Source organism: Castanea sativa, chromosome 3 (assembly GCF_040712315.1).
Source record: "Castanea sativa cultivar Marrone di Chiusa Pesio chromosome 3, ASM4071231v1".
Classification (NCBI taxonomy): Eukaryota; Viridiplantae; Streptophyta; class Magnoliopsida; order Fagales; family Fagaceae; genus Castanea; species Castanea sativa.
Window position 1 is genome coordinate 1,524,445 of NC_134015.1, and position 18,732 is coordinate 1,543,176.

The 18,732-nt window shown below is 30.9% G+C and overlaps 1 pseudogene; it reads left to right on the top strand.

The window, feature by feature from the left end:
* The first annotated feature begins 2,797 nt into the window (after positions 1-2,797).
* On the top strand, positions 2,798-7,945 carry LOC142629483 (putative receptor-like protein kinase At5g18500; annotated as a pseudogene).
* Positions 7,946-18,732: the final 10,787 nt, after the last annotated feature.

Consider the following 18,732-nt stretch of genomic DNA (forward strand, 5'->3'; position numbering starts at 1 on the left):
TGCTCAATAATTTTTTATACAAAAAATTGATTGTAGTTTTACCCTCAAATAATAAATCAGGACAATTATCAAGAAATGCATTAATCGTAAGTTTCGAAATTTTATATATATATATATATATATATTTTATTTTTTTTTTGATATTGTGAAGGAGCTCCTAATACTAATCTGTCTGAACTTTGAACTTTCTATGTGACATTTAGTTTGAGAAATTCTTGTACTGTGCTCATGTGCTGACTTCAAACATTGAACGCCAAAAGGCATTCAACAACATAATTTTGAGTGGATACTGGATAAGACTTCATCTAGACATCTTCAGTATAACCCTGTTGCTAGTAGTTTGCTTCATCAACTTTTTAAGGCATTGATAGTTTCCATTGAATTCTATCCCCCTCTATGTTACCACGAGAGTATAAAGCAAATGGTAACTATGTTATTGGCTAGTCGAGTATATATACAGTTGGCAAAAACATAGTAGTACTTGATTATACTTGCTAGTTACGTTAGCCAATAACATTCACTTTCCTTCTCAAAAAAAAAAATTCACTTTAATTTAATGTGCTCTACACACACAGACATATAAAAAATGTTATTGGCTGTTTGACTGTGTAAAAAGTGTAAACTTACTGCATAGCAAAAATAACCCTTGGTAATACTTGCTGAGTCAGTAATCATATCCATTTATAGAGTGAGATAGGCTTCATTCAATTTAATTTAAAGGTACTTTACCCAATTTGGTGTTGAAGGCGAAACCAAAAGTTTGACAGAAGGATGTAACGAACCCACCATTTAATGTTAAGTGAAACCTGGACGTATTTATTGTATTTCTATGTTAATATTTAATAATTTTTTCAGTGAAATCTAATTTTAATTTACTAGTTATAAGACTATAAATTATTCCACAAATTTTTGTTACAATTATGATGTAACAGACTATAATTAATTGTTTATAATTTATACATAAATTTACTATTTTTTTTTTCGATCGATCATACTTTATCACATTACAATTATGACAAAGAAGTGTGTAATTATTGTGGCAATAGATTTTTTTTTGTTTTGGGATAGGGGTTTGTCTGTATTTACTCAGCAGTCCAGTTACCTGTAGCCCTTACTGGTTAATCGTCATCAACAAAAAGGGTCTTATGTACCATGATACAGTTGTAAAAGTGGACCAGTTGTACTAGAGGTTGGCTTAGTTGTATGACATTTAATTGCCCAATTTGCATGGATTTTTTCTTTTCCTTTTCCTAAAAAAAAAAAAAAAAAAAAAAAAAATCTAGTGAGTGTTAAAGCATTCGTCACCACCAATATGGTTTTACCCAATTCCCAATATGTTATTATTCTCATATAAGTGGATGTGGATCAATTGCAGTAGAGGTTGGCTTGGTTGAACATATACATTTATTATTATTTCTTCATCCAATTTGCCTTTTTATTTTCCCTTTTCTCAAATAAAGTTCACTGAATTTAAATTCGAATAATAGTAAGTCATTAACCAATGCTACCCTTTATTAAAAGGGATCCATTTTTTCTTTGCCAAGTTGATTTGAGTTAGAAGGACTATTTCAGACAATTAAATTTGGGGCACTTTCTATTACTTTAAAATTGGTGATGTGAACTTTTGCTGATTTTAAGGGGTAATTTTTTCTACAAGTAAAACCAAACTACTAAAACTAAAAGATTTTTAAAACTTGTGCCTCATGCTCTATAATAATTTAAAATCACTCTTATTCAAAAAAAAAAAAAAAAAAAAACTCTCTTAATCACATGTGAGTGAAGAACACTTAAACTTCACCAAAGGGTTTTTTTGTTTTTCTGGGACAAAAATTCTTGATGAGCTAATCACTACTATGTGTGAAAGAATTTAAAAAGTCTTAAAAAGTTCAAAAAAACCACAGTTTCATCTCCCAATGACATTAAAAAATTTGTATTGTAATTCTCCACAAAGTCACATTGTAATCTGTAATCATCTTTGTTCATTTGACCACTCTAATTAGTACAAACCTCTCTTCTAAAATTCCACTAATCCCACATTACTAACCCCTTCTACATCGTAATCATCACTTTGTTTGTCTTAATTAGGATGTTTGACCAACTAATACATTAAAAATTCTACTCCACACAAACCTTTATTCCCCACAAAATTAAAAAAGAACAAAAGCAAAGAAAAGAAAAAAAAAGAAAAAAAGAAAACCCCCCCAACTAAATGAACAAGTTACCAATAGAAGTGTTTACAATTGTCAATATTTCTTTCACTAGATTACACTTCTACCCAAAACTATAAAAAACCAAAAAACAAAAAGTTAAAAAAAAAAAGACTAAAAAAACAGAAAAAGAGAGTAGTCAATTTAATTACTGATAATAAGTCATGTTTCATAACAAATCAAGATGACCTTACACTTACAGAATTCCATGCTTCTCTTTTACTGTATGTATATGTGTTGGAAGGGCATCTAAACTCCATCACCTACCACTGATAACACCACCCCCTTCTTCTTCTTCTTATTCTTATTATCCCCCAATCCACTTTTTTTTTCTGAATTTTCTTCATGTCCTTTTACTCTACTCTCTGCAACAACAAGCAGCAGAGCAGAGGACATTTTCTTTGTCACTCTTCTAATTGTGTTTAATATTATAAAAGAAAGCTTCTCTGTGCTGCTGGTGTCAGAAAGCTCCATTTCAGCTTAAATTCACATTTTTGCTTCCACAAAGAAAAAAACCCAGATAGGAAATAAACTCAATTGGGCTATATAACTGGTTTTTTTGGTAATTGGGTTGATCTGGGTTTTTACTATATGGGTTCTACTTGATTGGGGTTTGCTCGGTCAGAGATCTGAGATTTGTTGGGTTACAAAAATATGGTGAAGGGGTTTCAAAGATCTGAACTTTTTTGAAGCTGGCATTTGGTGTTTACTTCCCTTCCATCATAGGAAGGTAAGAACTTGAAATGCTCTGCTACTCATTCTATTTTGTGATTGTTGCTGTTTGTGGCTGTAAAAGTTGGAAAAAAGTTTCTGTTTATATGCTTGAAGTTGTCTAATTGTGTGATGTTAGAAGTGGTCTAATCATTGTTATATCTTCTGTTTGCATTGTAGACTATGATCTAAGAATTTGTTGATTGAAATGCATCAATTCAGGTTGTTATTTTGATGTTTGTTCTTCATGATCCTTCGGATTCTTGTTTTTTTCTGTGGTTGTAACATGTTCTCTTCTGTTTATTACTAGTTTTGTGTGGATTAGTAAAAATATCTTGAAATACTAACAAAGACATGGTAAGATTAATAGCCTTTATCACCTTGTAGATGATTGCCTAAGAATATCAAAGGACTTCAAGGTCTTAACTTTTAATTTGGTTATGTAAATGGTGGAAGAGAGTCAATCTGAAAATGAGATTCTGCATTGATGAATTTCGCATTTGTCATATCTCTTTTTGTTAAATTCTGTAGGCATTGGAACATCTGTAAAGATGACCACGGATCTTAATGCTGAATTATCAAAGAAAACTGCCATTTTTGATCTTAAGGTCTGGGAAGTAATTGGGATTGCAGTCGGGTTATTTATCGTAATTATCCTCTCTGTGCTGTCAATGTGTCTTACTTCAAGGAAGAAATCGAGGAGAGCTAGGGACAAGATTCCTCTTACTCAAATCCCAACTGTTTCAAAGGAAATTAAGGAAGTGCGAGTGGAGCAAGTATCAGCAGAAGAATTTGCTCCTCGTGATGGTATTCTTCTCACAATTCATGATAAATCCAGTGAGAAAGAATCAGATAAGGTTTTAGTCCATCTGGGTATGGGGAAGGTGAAGAATGGAGACAATAGCAGCCAGTCAGGTTCATTTCATCATTTAGAGAAAGATGGTGGTGGGTCTCAATCTGGTGACGATTCTGGCAAAGGTTACTGTGTATAAGCCTTCCTCATCGTATCCTATAACCGCTCCTTCCCCTCTATCTGGCTTGCCTGAGTTCTCTCACTTAGGTTGGGGCCACTGGTTTACGTTAAGGGATCTTGATCTTGCTACAAACCGATTTGCTAAGGATAACGTTCTTGGTGAGGGGGTTACGGAGTTGTTTACCGAGGGCAGTTGATTAATGGGACTCCAGTAGCAGTTAAAAAGATCCTTAACAATCTGTGAGTTTAAATATGATTATCGATTTCCTGGATTTATTTATGAATTTCTTTTCTTGTTAATGTGACTTTGGCTAAAGTTGAACTCTTTAAACTTCTTTACTCCAGGGGCCAAGCAGAGAAAGAATTTAGAGTGGAAGTAGAAGCTATTGGTCATGTGCGTCATAAGAATTTGGTTCGTCTTTTGGGGTACTGCATTGAAGGGACTCACAGGTACTGTTTTCTTTTACATTGTGTTTCAGTTTTTCCTAAATATTTTTATCAGCAATCCAAATCAGTTACCACAAAAGTAAGATATTCAACTACTAGTTACTAGATATTAGGCAAAGAAAAAAATCTTTTGTAGGTTTGATATGTGAGAGATAGCTTCAACAAAGGATTTAATATATCCATACTGGTAAAATTTCAGGATGTTGGTTTATGAGTATGTCAACAATGGAAACTTAGAGCAGTGGCTTCATGGAGCAATGCGTCAACATGGATATCTTACTTGGGAGGCCCGAGTGAAGGTTCTTCTTGGCACAGCTAAAGCGTAAGTCAATTCATTCACATCCTTTTTAGGCATTCTAGTTCCCATTTAATGTGGTGTGCTTGTTGCAGTCTTGCCTACTTGCATGAGGCCATTGAGCCAAAAGTGGTGCATCGAGATATCAAGTCAAGCAACATATTGATTGATGATGAATTCAATGCCAAGGTATCTGATTTTGGTCTGGCCAAGTTGCTGGGTGCTGGAAAAAGTCATGTCACAACTCGAGTTATGGGAACTTTTGGGTAAATAATTCTTTAAGTCCATAAAATCTTGTTTCCATTTCATTAAGAATCTTTCAATTTAATTCTAGACTGTTCGTGTCGGAGTAATCATTTTTGTATTCGTTTCCTCACCTTCTCTGCTTCTCTAAAAACTGTGCAGATATGTTGCTCCTGAATATGCAAATACTGGCCTTTTGAATGAAAAGAGTGATGTTTACAGTTTCGGGTTCTGCTCTTAGAAGCAATTACTGGAAGAGATCCCGTGGACTATGGTCGTCCTACCCATGAGGTATGGAATGAAATATTTTTCACTAGTATATATGTCTTTTAAGTTTTAACTGCTCAAAAGACTGAATTGTTTTATACAGGAATCATACAGGAGCTTGATTCATGTTTCTTTTTAGTACTAGTCACTGATTTGTGGATAGTGATAAATTATAAGTTGAGATTTCATGATTTGGATCTCTCTTTATATATCATGAATGCAACTTGTTCTCAGGGCAACCTAAGGCCTTCTTTTACCTGTCTCCTTATAGTTGGTTTTAACTCCATGTTGCATTTTGGTTTTGTTTTTTTTTGTTTTTATTCTGTTTTTGTTTTGTTTTTTGGTTTTTTGTTGTTGTTCTTGTTGTTTCTGGGCTGGTAGACATGGAAAACTAAGGTTAATTCTTATATTTTGTTGACCTATAGAGTAAAGTCACAGCCTGTGGAATGACTCCTTGTAGTTCTTATTTTTCAAATGTTAAATGTTAAAAAGCAAGACACTTTCTTCTACCTGTGTACTAGAGTTTCTATCAAAGAGGATAATCTCTATACTTGATAACCTTTTAGAGTCACATTGGCGTTCAATTATAAATCCTGCACAATTGGAGTCAATTGTTGTTATACTGGAAATGGTTTCTATCATATGCAGCCTTGGCAAGACCCCCACCTGTCTTGTAACTACTGCAGGAACTACCATGGCCTCCAACTGCTGGTGTGAATGTGTTGCTCCCTTTCTATTATTTTGAATTGCCTGTTAATAGGCTGTTATAGCCATGGGAAGCACCTCAATGCCTCCCCCATTACTGTCTTTCTATACAAAAGTTTCCATTATTTTAAATGGAAAGGGGATCCCATTAAAAGAGTCTGCATGTAATACAACTTTATGCTTTTAAGACTCTCTTTAGTACCTTTCCTATTTGCGACACTTAAAATTCTATGCAGGCTCGTAGGCTAATGACACTGTATCAAGCCTGTGACATGCTTTGTCATAAACCTTAAAATTCCTCCCATTTCTTCCAACAAACCATAACAGCCTATCTTTTGATGTTTTATCATTGTCTTCATCCTTGATCCTATCTTCAAGACAATTAGAAAGCTTCTATGTATGATAATATGGAACAGAGTTTTGCTAAGCATCTCTTTGGCCTTTTAAAGGAAGGATTTATTAGATTTCTGCTTTTCTTTTATAAGAGCGATGTGTACTTAAAAGTTCTTGATGTCTAACATTAGTCCTTAAAAAAAACAAAGTTGTTTGCATGTAAAATCTTCTGCTCAAATGTTGATATTCAATCCTCTGAGTCAACATTTTCTACATCTTCATGCTATTTTGTTTTGAAAACGAAATGGGTTGGTAACGTAAGGCCTGAACTGGTTCAGCAAATGTTCAAAGGGTCAGTAGGTCAATTGAATTAGGACAGGTTAACAGTCTACTTTGGGCTTAAAAACATTTGTCTTACTTGTAATTTTTATTTGGTCCAATGAGATTTTGACGCTCTATATGACGTGAGTTGCAATACTTGCAGGTAAATCTGGTTGATTGGCTGAAAATGATGGTTGGAAGCAGGCGATCAGAAGAAGTGGTAGACCCAAATATTGAAGCCAGGCCATCAACAAGAGCCCTTAAACGTGCTCTTTTGACTGCTTTGAGGTGTGTTGATCCAGATTCTGAGAAAAGACCTAAGATGAGCCAGGTTGTCCGCATGCTTGAATCTGAAGAGTATCCCATACCAAGAGAGGTTAGTTTCTGAAATTTCTCAATAGCATGAATGATATATTTATATCTTTTTGTAACTTTAGTAATATCAGATTTGATTGCTGGTGCAGTCCTATGTTGAAATCTGCACACATTTTCCAGTGTTTGAGTCTTTTCTTTTTGCATGATCAAACAGACTAGTTCTGTCTTTCTAGTAAGCTGCTTCTTTTTTTATTTTTATTACTCCTCCCTATTTCTGTCCCCTCCCATTTATTAAAAATTTCCCCCTTTTTTATGTTGAATCGAAGTCATCAAATTCTTTTCAATTATTGTTATCAATTATATATGTCTGAATTTAAGGCCTTGGAAATGTAATTTCGCTCTATAAATCTATGGTTGACAGCCACTCTTCTTTTTGACATTTCAAGTCGCCAAGCTACCTACACCAACCACTTTTCTATTCATCTCACATTTTGTTCCCTGCTGCTTTAAATAATTTTACTTTCCTCTGCTCATATGATCAATGCTGATTTTCCTTGATGGTTTATCATGGCCCCCTTTGTTAAGGGGAAACTTTATATCAGACAGATGGTCCCTGACCAAGTTTTAAATTAAAAGTGTTGTCCCTCCACTTTTCAGGATCGAAGGCACCGAAGAAATCAGGCGGGTAGCATGGAGATCGAGTCCCAAAAGGAATTTTCTGACACTGATCGGAGTGATAATCCAGATTCAAGATCAAACAGCAGAGGGTACCAGCGCACATAATCAAACAAGTGATCATTTTAAGGGATCGAAAGGGATTATATGAAGTGAGGGTAATTCTTACAATTTTTCCAACTCATTGAATTCTTGGGTTTGCCTACCTGGGCATTGGAGAGAAAGGGGGTTGGTGGGGGTAGTAAAAAGGTGGTCCTTCAATTTTTATTTTTTCATTTTTACTCTGGTTTCTTGTAGATGGAGAGATTATTGTTTGTGTATGAAAGTGGTGTGAAGATCCCACAACAATGGGGTTGTGTACAGAGTTGGGTAGATCTTAAAGTTGTTTGAGGAATATGCTGTTCCTTCTGTTTAAAAAGAAAATACAAACTGCTTTACCACCAAAAACAAAAAGCACTGCTTTTATGATTGGTTCAAGGATGATTTTTTTTTTTTTTGGATAAGAGTTCAAGGGTGTTGTTGCTGCCAGGAGAAGCTCCCAAAAATATAAAATTACCTCATCCTTGTGGCCCATACTCTGGCATGAATTTGATGCCTGGACTTTTCCCCATTCATGAGTACACTATGACACTGATGCTTCATACATTTAACTTATTAATGATTTTGTCCAACTCATAACATGGTTGAGGACTGGTATGCATAGTGGGTAACAGGGTAAGGTAGGCCCTGTTTAGTTCTGTTGTAATCATGTAGATGGCACACAAGAACAAGAAAAATTAAAAAAAAAAAAAATGAAAGGAACCCTTGCATGCCTGCCAACCATGGTTTCTACTAAGATATATGATCACTAAAAAGTTTCCATGTGCAGAGCGCATACTCTAACAATAGTTTAATTTATAATTTATATACTAAGTTATATTACAGATCAATCAGTATCAAATATATATTAATATTACATCTGAAAGTATTAACTCCCTAAGACAGACCTAAATGGAATTATTTAAAAATTTCCTTAATGATTCCAAAGAAGTAAGACTTTTAGAAAAAAAGAAAGAAATAAAGAAAGAAGGTAAGTGTTGTAACCTGAAAAGTGGATTGGGTCTAACTTGACCCTTAAAAGTCATGCAACTGCAACAAAATGTTTTCTTTGTATGTATACCAAAACAAATTATCAATTGATTGGTTTTTTTTAGTTATGGAAGTGATTTATAAGTAGTGCTATTGAGAAGGCTACTCCATATGAAGTTTGAGCCTTTTTTTTTTCTTAAGAAAATAATAAAGATAAATAATTCTAATAGGTTTTAGAGCTGACAAATTCCATGACTTTGCATGAGTGTCAAAAATCAAAATCCAAGTTAAAAAATGCCTATGATGCAGCTCAAAAGAAGACATTATATAGGATTTTAACTGCCCTTCCATCGATGTTTTGACTGATCGATCATGTGTTTTCAACAGCTATTTGGCAACTACTCGCTCGATTGATAGAAGACTTTTTAACAAGCTCTTTGACTAATGTTTGATTGATCAGTAATTGGGAATTCAAAATTTGGTGTGTGCCATTAAAACTCATGTTGTTTAAGTTTTCGTGCACTACGCCACTACATGCAAACATATAAAAGACATATTATGACTCAAAAGGCTTTTAGGAGGCTGTATTACCATGCACCAAACCAGTGCAAATCTTAAAGTTAATAATCTTTTAACATTCCTACAATTTCATGTGAAACATACCTACCAGTCAAGCCTAGTAGGTATAGGAGGATTGAAAAAAAATTAAAGAAAACAATAAATCTTGAAAATAATTTAATATTTTAGAAAAGCTTTTGTAAACTAATATTTTGAATTTGTTGAGAAAAAAGAAACATCTTGAAATTTCCCTAGTTACAACCTAGGAGGTGAGATTTGAACCCCTAAATTGTTATTAGAGATACATAAATTACATATTAGGAGTAAATTTAACACAATAAATTGACATGCATTTGTTAGTCACATATTAATTCAATATATGACTAACAAACAACTTTCTTGGAAGAATAGGGAAAAAAGAGAGAAAGAAAGTCCCATCACTGCAAAAAGGAATTTTTAACAAGGATTTCTATGATTAAGTGTTCTTAATATATTGAATCAGATTAATTTTTTAATAATTTCACTAAAAAAGGTTTTTGGTAATTCTTGGTTTCTTCCACATGTAGATGCATGGCTTGAGACAATTGTGTTTCATATTTTGATGTGGGGGACGATTTCGCTGGGTGGGAACTTTTGGTGATGACCCGGCCAAAATGGGGCTCTCACCGTTTCGGCGAAAAGTTCCAACAAAATACCCAAATTCTGAAACTATTCAGGATATGCTCTTGTTTTGAAACTCAATTTTCTAAAAATCGAGTTATAGCCAAATTAAACTAAAAAAAAAAAATTGTGAAACTCGAGTTCCACACTAAAACTCAATTTTGATAAAATTAAGTTTCAAAACATGGGCATATTCTTATATAGTTTCAGAAAGAGGGCATTTTGCTGAAACTTTTCGCCGAAAGGGGTATATCACCATTTTGTCCGTCATGAAACACAACATATTTTTCTTGACTTTACTTACTAAGGTGTGCACCATATATTTTGAAAGTTATTATAAAATTGTAACCACCTAGAGAGCCCTAATTGAAGGTTAAGTGATGATTATATTAGATATGCCTTAGTTAAGGGTGTTCTAATATGAATTTGGGGAGATAATTTCCCTTCAAATTGAGTAGTTGCTCTTGGAGGTTGAGTGATGATTATATTATGATCTGAATTTAGGGAGATAATGTTGTATATATAGATATATACAAGGATAAGTTGTAATAATGATATAAGGTTGAAGAGTATTTATTTGTAAAATGAATAAAATGGTATTTTGAGATCTAGAATTTCTTTGTGAAATTCAAGTTTTAGGATGTTCGATCGGTCGAAACTTTTGCTTGATCGATCGAATTGATCAAGAAAATTGATTTGAAGATTTTTGCCTTACTCGATTGATGCTCAATTCTTGTTTGATCGATTGAAAAGAGCCTTCGATTGATGCTCGATTTCTCTCGATCGATCGAGACTCGTGAAAAACTAATTTTTACAGAATTTTTTGATAACTATTCTGAACGTTTGAAAAGGTTTCAAGCTTTGTGAATGGTTTTATGAAACATTTTAATTCTCTATACGTACCTTTTGAAGGGTTATAACTTTATAGGAATAAATAGAGATTTATGTTCACTTGAAAATTAGAAAATAGTAAGCTACAAAGAAACACAAGAAATTCTGTAGGTATTCTCCAAAATTACTATTTGTAGAACCTAATAAACTTGGTTGTATCTTGGGGACAAGTTTGTAGAAACCCTTTAGCAGCTTGTGTATGGGGACAAACATTGTCTAAGGATACTATTCAATTGTGCTTCCCAGTCAATCACTAATTTCTATTTACTTGATGTCTTCATTTGTTCTTTCATTAATACTGCTTGATTTGATGAAATCCCCAATAGATAATACCTTAAAGAGCCTCCAATTGAACGGATATAACATATAAGTATACTACTTAACCCAAAAAACTTAGACCTATGAGTTTGGGCCCAAACATTCAATTATGTTATATTAACATTATCCTTTGTTATTCTTTTTCAATATGAGATTTCACTCGCAACAAAACCTTATGATGGATTTTATTATTATGGTTCTTTTTTTTAACCAAACGAGATCCGTAAAGCCCAAGGATTGATGATTTGCTGGTGACACAAATGTCATATTAATGATGATGGATGCAAAACAAATAATTGGCAGCCATTATGTTTTTTTATATTTTATTTTATTTTAATTTTTTTAATTTTTAATAATTGGCAGCCATTATGTTAACATGTCATATATACTTTTTTTTTTTTGTTGAGAAAGAAGCCTCAGAGACTATAGCATTAATGTATTAAGGCTAAATCAGCCTGGAAAACAGAAAAAGAGGGTGGAGGAACAATCTCCATCCACACAACAAAGTCCACAATATGTTTTGCATGCCTAGCAAGGCTATGTGTAACCTTATTACTCTCTCATCACATGAGAGTAGTATAATTCGTTAAAATTATTAGATAAAAACTTTGCATCAGCCAGAGAGTTTGTATGAGCTACCAAGGCTTGAGTAACGAGCAAATAGTCCCCTTCCATCACTGCATTTGTTATGCCAATCTCCAAAGCAAATTCGATCGCTCTTGTTGTTGCCATGGTCTCTATTTTTGCTGCCAGGTATTTGCGTGGGAGCTGCTGGGAAATTGCGGGCTTGCAGCTATGGGATAGCTCAGGGAGTCATGGACTACAACCCCAAAGCCCGATATATTCTCAGAATCGAAAGTGGCACCATCATAATTGATTTTGTACAAACCGGAGGGTGGTGGCTGCCAAGAAATGATAACTATTTTATATAGGCAATTTCTATTGCACACAATGTGTAAGTGCAATATATATATATATATATATATATATATAAAGCAGAGATTTAATGTGTGAAAGCATGAAGTTTTACCAATTAGCACATTCCTTGAGACTCTCTCATTTAGGTTTCCATTTCATCAAAGTTTGCATTGATGTCAATTTTTTTTTTTTTGATACAAGATAGAATTTCTACTCTAGCATAATTTAAGTGTATATATGTGTGAAGCTCCTTCCTGGAGACTTGAACCCCGACTCTTGCCTCCCACACTCCACAAGCACTTATACTTATGGAATAACCATTGCACCAAGGGTGTGCGGTGGTACATTTATGTCAAATTTTTAGTTCATCAAATATGTTAATGAAATAAATACACATTAATTATCTATAACTATGCACTAATTATATATATATATATATATATATATATATATATATATATATATAAAAGTATTTTATATGTGTTTTTTTTATAAAAGCAATTTATAAAAGAAAGCAAAAATCTCATATGGGATATTATGCAGTTCTACTATGTGGTGATTTGTTAGAGTAATTGTTTGTTTAACTTTCCACTTCACTTCTTTACGTATTTTGGACTATAATAAAATTCTATTATTAGGACATTATTTTTTTCACTTAGTGTTTAACCTACCACTATCATACCTCTTTTTCTTTTTCTTTTTTGAGAATTCACACCCGGAGGCCATGATAAGAAACTAGAAAAGATTACATATAATCTTGTGTAACAAGGGGAGCTATATCTTCAGGGATGGGTTCAATCCAAACCTGTAGCTCGTTCTTGGACACCACTATCATACTTCAATAACATAAAAGTGACATATCATAAATCTTCTATGATATTTTCATAAGCCAACTAAACATTAATATGATATTACAAAAAATTTATACTAACTCCAATGCATCACAGAAACAAAAAATATGATTAAACAAAGAATCAACCTATTAGTTACACCACATAATAACTAACATCTAATTAATATGACATTTACTCTATATTCTAAATTCTTCATCTCATTAATTTTGTATTACATTATTAATTAAACAAAAACCTCTTCATATTTTCACAACACTACGTCATGTTATTACTATAAAATATTTTGAATATTCTATATAATCTTCTCACATAGTAGCTAACGGTATTATTTGCGCATCACACGGGCCCGTTGCTAGTATAATATAAAAGTCGGATCCCATAGTAAGTAGATACACACAACGATGATAAGTGGCATAATCTTCTATCTATTTAGAATGATTGTGGCATAATATGCGGCAATATATTTAATCCTAAATTAAAGGTATGTTACAATATTTTTTATTTAATACTTTTAAAAGTGATGGTGCATGTATACGTTATTTACTAATATATATATATCTATATATATATATATATATATATATATATATATTGCTATTTACTTTCCACATTTTACCATTTGATAATGAACAATGTAATTATAAAATTGAAATAATTATGATCTTTTTTTAAAAATCACTTACATTTGAAACACACAGAAATTATTATTTTTTATTTTTTATTTTAAAAAAATCATTTTATAATTATCTAATTATGTGTGTTTTTTTTGTGGAAAAACATCTAATTATATATATTAATTAAAAGAAAGAGACCATCTCTCTCTCACTCTCTCTCTCTCTCTCTCTCTATGTGTGTGTGTATATATATATATATATATATATTTATAAAAGTTAGATCCATAAAGTAATGGATGCCCAAAATGGTGACACGCCTCCTTTAGAAAAAAAAAGGAAAATATTAATTAAGAATAGGGTGATATAAATAGTTTTGGTGAAACTATTATTATTGTTGTTGTTGTTGTTATTTTATTATTATTAATATATGGACTTAATCATTTTTACTAAAATTTCAAAATATTTATTTTTACTAATTAAAATATGTGGAGATGATAATGAAGTTATTCAAGAAAGGTACTAAAATATCTTTCTTTTAATTTTGTTTTGTTATGTGACTCCTTGAGACAGTTAATTTACTTTAAGTAAAATTTTATTTATATATTTTAAAATGACTCACAAATTATTAGTATAGTTTCAATTCATTTATATATAATTTTAATTAAGCTGTGTATTGCACGAGAATAATATTAGTAATTTAGGGGTGGCAAAATCTGACACAATTCGCGAACTTGATACGACTAACCTGTTTATAAATAAGTCATGGGTTGTGGCTAAACGGGTTTGGGTCATATTTGGGTTGACACGGCTAACTCGTTTAATAAATAGGTCGGGTTCGTGTTCAACATGTGAACCTGCTTGACCTGTTTAGCTTATTAAGTTATTAGTTTTTTAGTTTATTAAGTTATTAGGTTTTTATTTTTTATTTATTTATATATATTATTGCTTAATTTATGGTTGTTTTTATATGTTTATTACTATATTTATGGTTGTAATTACATTTTAATTTTAGATATATAGAATTTGATAAAAATTATATAGGTTGGGTATGACTTATTAATCAAATAGATTATTAAACGAGTTATTTGTATTGACTTTTACATGACTTGTCAATTAAACAAGTTAAACATATCAGGTCGGGTTGACTGTTTAATAAACGAGGTTGTGTTCGAGATGAGGATTCCTGACACGTTTACTAAAAAGGTCGGGTTTGGGTCAACCCATTTAGCCAAATACTCATGGCTTGACATGACATGAACCCGACCTGTGAACACAAATTGCCACCCCTAATTAGTATATTCCTAAAAGATGAAGTATAACATTTACTGTTGCTGTGCTCTTATTGAGCTACCTTATCTGCCATATCATTGGCCACATCACTCATCCTTTTCATATTTATTTTTTTACAATATTAAATATATAAATATATTGGTTTTACAAATTCATTTTAGGCGATTTTAACTTTACATATTCATCTACTTTAATTTTGATGTTATAAATAAATAGTAAATCAATTGAAAATCAATACAAAAGTGTTTTCTATATATATTCCTCTTGTGTGATTTTAACTTTAAATATTATTTTGCCCATTTATCTTCATTTATTTTGGATTTTCATATTCTCATCATTTTAATATAAATTTTCCACTCTCTCCCATTCTAGCATATTTTTCCCATACAAAAAAGGTTATCTCTCTCTCTCTCAAATTTTTTTTTTTCATTTTTTGAAGGTTTTTATTTTATTCTTCTTGCATCTCTACCTTAGATTAATGAATTTTTGTGTTTTTTAAAACTCTACTTTTGGTCTTTTATAATTGAAAAATGAAATCAATGAGTAATAAAAAATATTGTTTTAAAATTTTTCTATAAAAAGGCATTTACATGTCTTGTTTAATCTTTGATGGTAGAAAAGTTACAACCTGATAACTAACCATAGGAGGATCTTCCACTAGAGGTTTGTACTTTGTAACTCTTATTGGCATATTATTGACTAATTCATATGTGTTTCTTGATGCAAGTTTTTTTTTAAAATAATGTTTTATCTTTTTATTTGCAACACTAAATATTGTTAATGAATGATGTTTGTTGTTGATATGATTTGGGGAAAATTCATATTATAATATGTCATATTTTGTGTTGTTGTCTGGTTTTACTTTATTTGGAAAACAATAAGATAGTCTAGACAAGTTGATGTAGAACAATCAGTGCAGTTGAAGATAATGGTATTTGTGCAGTTTCCTTTTACTGTTTGTAAATATTTTGTTTAACAAATTAGTAGCAAATTATCATGTCTTTATTATATGATTTTCTTAGATGCTTGAGTAATTTTTTTAAGCATTTACGAATATTTTATATTGTTCTTCATCTTCCTTATCATACTAGTGCATTCTATGAGATTTTAAAGAAAGCAAATTTAATTTTGTGTTTAAAATTATTATTTATCTATTGAGTTTTCACATGTTGGATTGGATATTACATTAGATTAACATCATTAACACAATACTTCTTCTTTTTTTTAAAATTCTCTACTGTTCTCCCCTTTGGAATTGTACTCTTGGTTTTTTTTAAGGAAAAAGAGTTACAATCTCTTATTTCCCCTTTTTTTTATTTTGAATTTTAGTTTTGTTAAGTTTTATTAAATTTTAGATATGTTTTTCTGTGTTTTTAATAGAATGGTAGAAAAAATTGGGTTAGAGCAAGTTTGTTAATTTAAAACTAAAAGAATATTTTCTAAATTTTATATACTTTTTAATGATACACAAAATATTATAAATAACTTTTATTAAAAAATTAATATTTTCACTAACTTACCTTTTGAATTCTTGAGAAAAATTGTAAGGGTGGCAAAATTGGATGCAACCCGCAAACCCGGCACGACATGAAATTAGTAAATTATGGATTGAGATTTAATAGGTTCGTATCATATTCGGGTTGACACGATTGACTCATTTAATGAATGAGTTGAGTTAGTGTTCAACATATGAAGCCTATTTGACCTGTTTGATTAAATGACATTTTACCAATATACCCTTCAAACTCTTGGTATATAAAATTATTAGTTGTTGTGGTTTATTTTCTTTGCTATATTGTGATTGATTATTTGTGATGTTGAGATATGCTTTAGTGTTGAATGATTATTTGTGATACATTTATTCGTTAGTTTTGAATTTTATATTAAAAAAAAATATTTTTTTCATAATATATATTTTTTCATTTGATAAAATTTGATAAACATGTCAACACAACTGACCCATTTAATAAATGGGTTGTGTTAGGTTGAGGAATCTTGACTCATTTAATATGTTGGGTTAGTGTTGACTCATATAGTCAGATCCTCACGAGTTGACACAACACGAATCCAACACACGAACAAAAATTGCTACCCTAAAAAATTGTATTGTTTTTGTTTTGATACGATAGAAATCATATATATTACATTTGTGATTATCTCTATAATAAATGAAAATATGATTATGAATTATATTAATATTTATTAAATTAGTCTAAATAGAAAAAAAATTAATGAGTCTACTCTAATAATATTATTACGCGCAATGCGCAGGGTTGACTAGTTACATGTAACAACTAAAATTGTACATGCACGTATTACATGCAACAACTAAAATCGTGATTTGAAGTCATGATTTTGAATTTGAAAAAGTGACTTTAGCATGTTTTATATATTTACCTTCGTATATAAAATAAATCAATTCTTGACCTTATTGCTTTTGCTCAATACTTTATAGTTTTCTTTTTTGGTGAAATGACGACTATTTATTATGGGTAATTCTTGTTGCACACGGTGTGTACGTGTGCAGACGCTACATGCAACAACTAAAAATATGAACTTGAAGTCTAGATTTCAAACTTGAAAATATGACTTAATCACAACTTTAGTTGTGTGTCAATCACTAGCCATATTATATATATATTTTCCCCCATGAATTAACATTGCAAAATTGTTATTGGCACTAAAATCTAGATGACTAGAGAGAAGTTATTTTATTTTATTTTTTTGATGGAAACTAGAGAGAAGTTGGACCAATATTATACTATTTTCCTTACCTACTAAGTGTTGCAAAATGAATAAAAAGGATCTTGTCAAGCAAGTAATATTTGTTTACTCATGTTGAGACTAACAATATTATTATTTAATTATTTAATTAAATGACACGCCATGTAGTACGATTATATTATTATTTAATTTTTATGTTGACAAATAGTTATTTTAGCCTAGGAGAGAAAATTCCTTGACGTAATATATATATATATATATATATATATATATATATATATATATATATATATATATATATATATTACTTTTGCTTAGTTCTCATAGAAAGAGTCAAATCTTCAACATTGGAAATGTTGCATCCTAAGGCATATGTGCTTTTATCAATAGTTATTGATTTACTGGTTTTAGGTCATTGGTTCAATCACGAGATTAATAATTAATATATTTTTAAAATTTATTCATAAATAAGTTCAAAAATACATTAAAAAAGACAATAAAATATAAATTATGAGATGATGTCCAATTTAAAAAAATATAAATTTGCAAGGATACTAAATATTGAAACTAATAGAATATTATTATTCAAAAACTTATTTAAAGATAGATTTTAATATTTTATATATTGAAATGATATTTTTCTATAAAATTGTCGATTTTTCATGGTTTAATTGGTTTCCTTGCAAATTCGATATTCTTTTCATACCAACCTTGAATTTTGTATTGTTTATAATTTGAGAGTTTAATTGTTGGTTTGGTACAATTTGGATAATTATGATTTTATCAACCTATGTGCCCCTAAGCATTTTTAGCAGTTTTTCCAAATTTTTTTATTATTTGAAGAATGAATAGTTACATTTATCTTTTACCTAATGAATATTTTAAATACACTTTCTAACATAATCAATATTCTTACTCGTTCTAATACAAATATTATTTTTTTTTCCATTCATTCTTTATTCTTTCTTTGAATGAAATCAAAGAAGAAAGAGAAAGTATTGACAAAATATTTAGCTATTGGAATTTTCTAATGAAAAAAAAAAACTTCATTGCTAAACTGCAGTAACCCTTCATGCTTAGAGAGATTGTTGGGGCAATGTTTTATGGTTTCACTCTATCTTGTAGAGAGTATTTTGGGTTTAGCTAGATTATTGGAGATGCTCCGTTAATTTATAGTCCAACTAAGTTATATCAAATTTTCAATATCTTTACTTTTCCTTTAGTTTGACTTCTACTCTCTCTCTCTCTCGCGCACACACACACACAACAATCTTCCTTTTGAATGTGAGTTATTGCCTCTTTGTGGGTTTCACCACCATTCTCTTTTCGGGCCAAGAACAAGTCT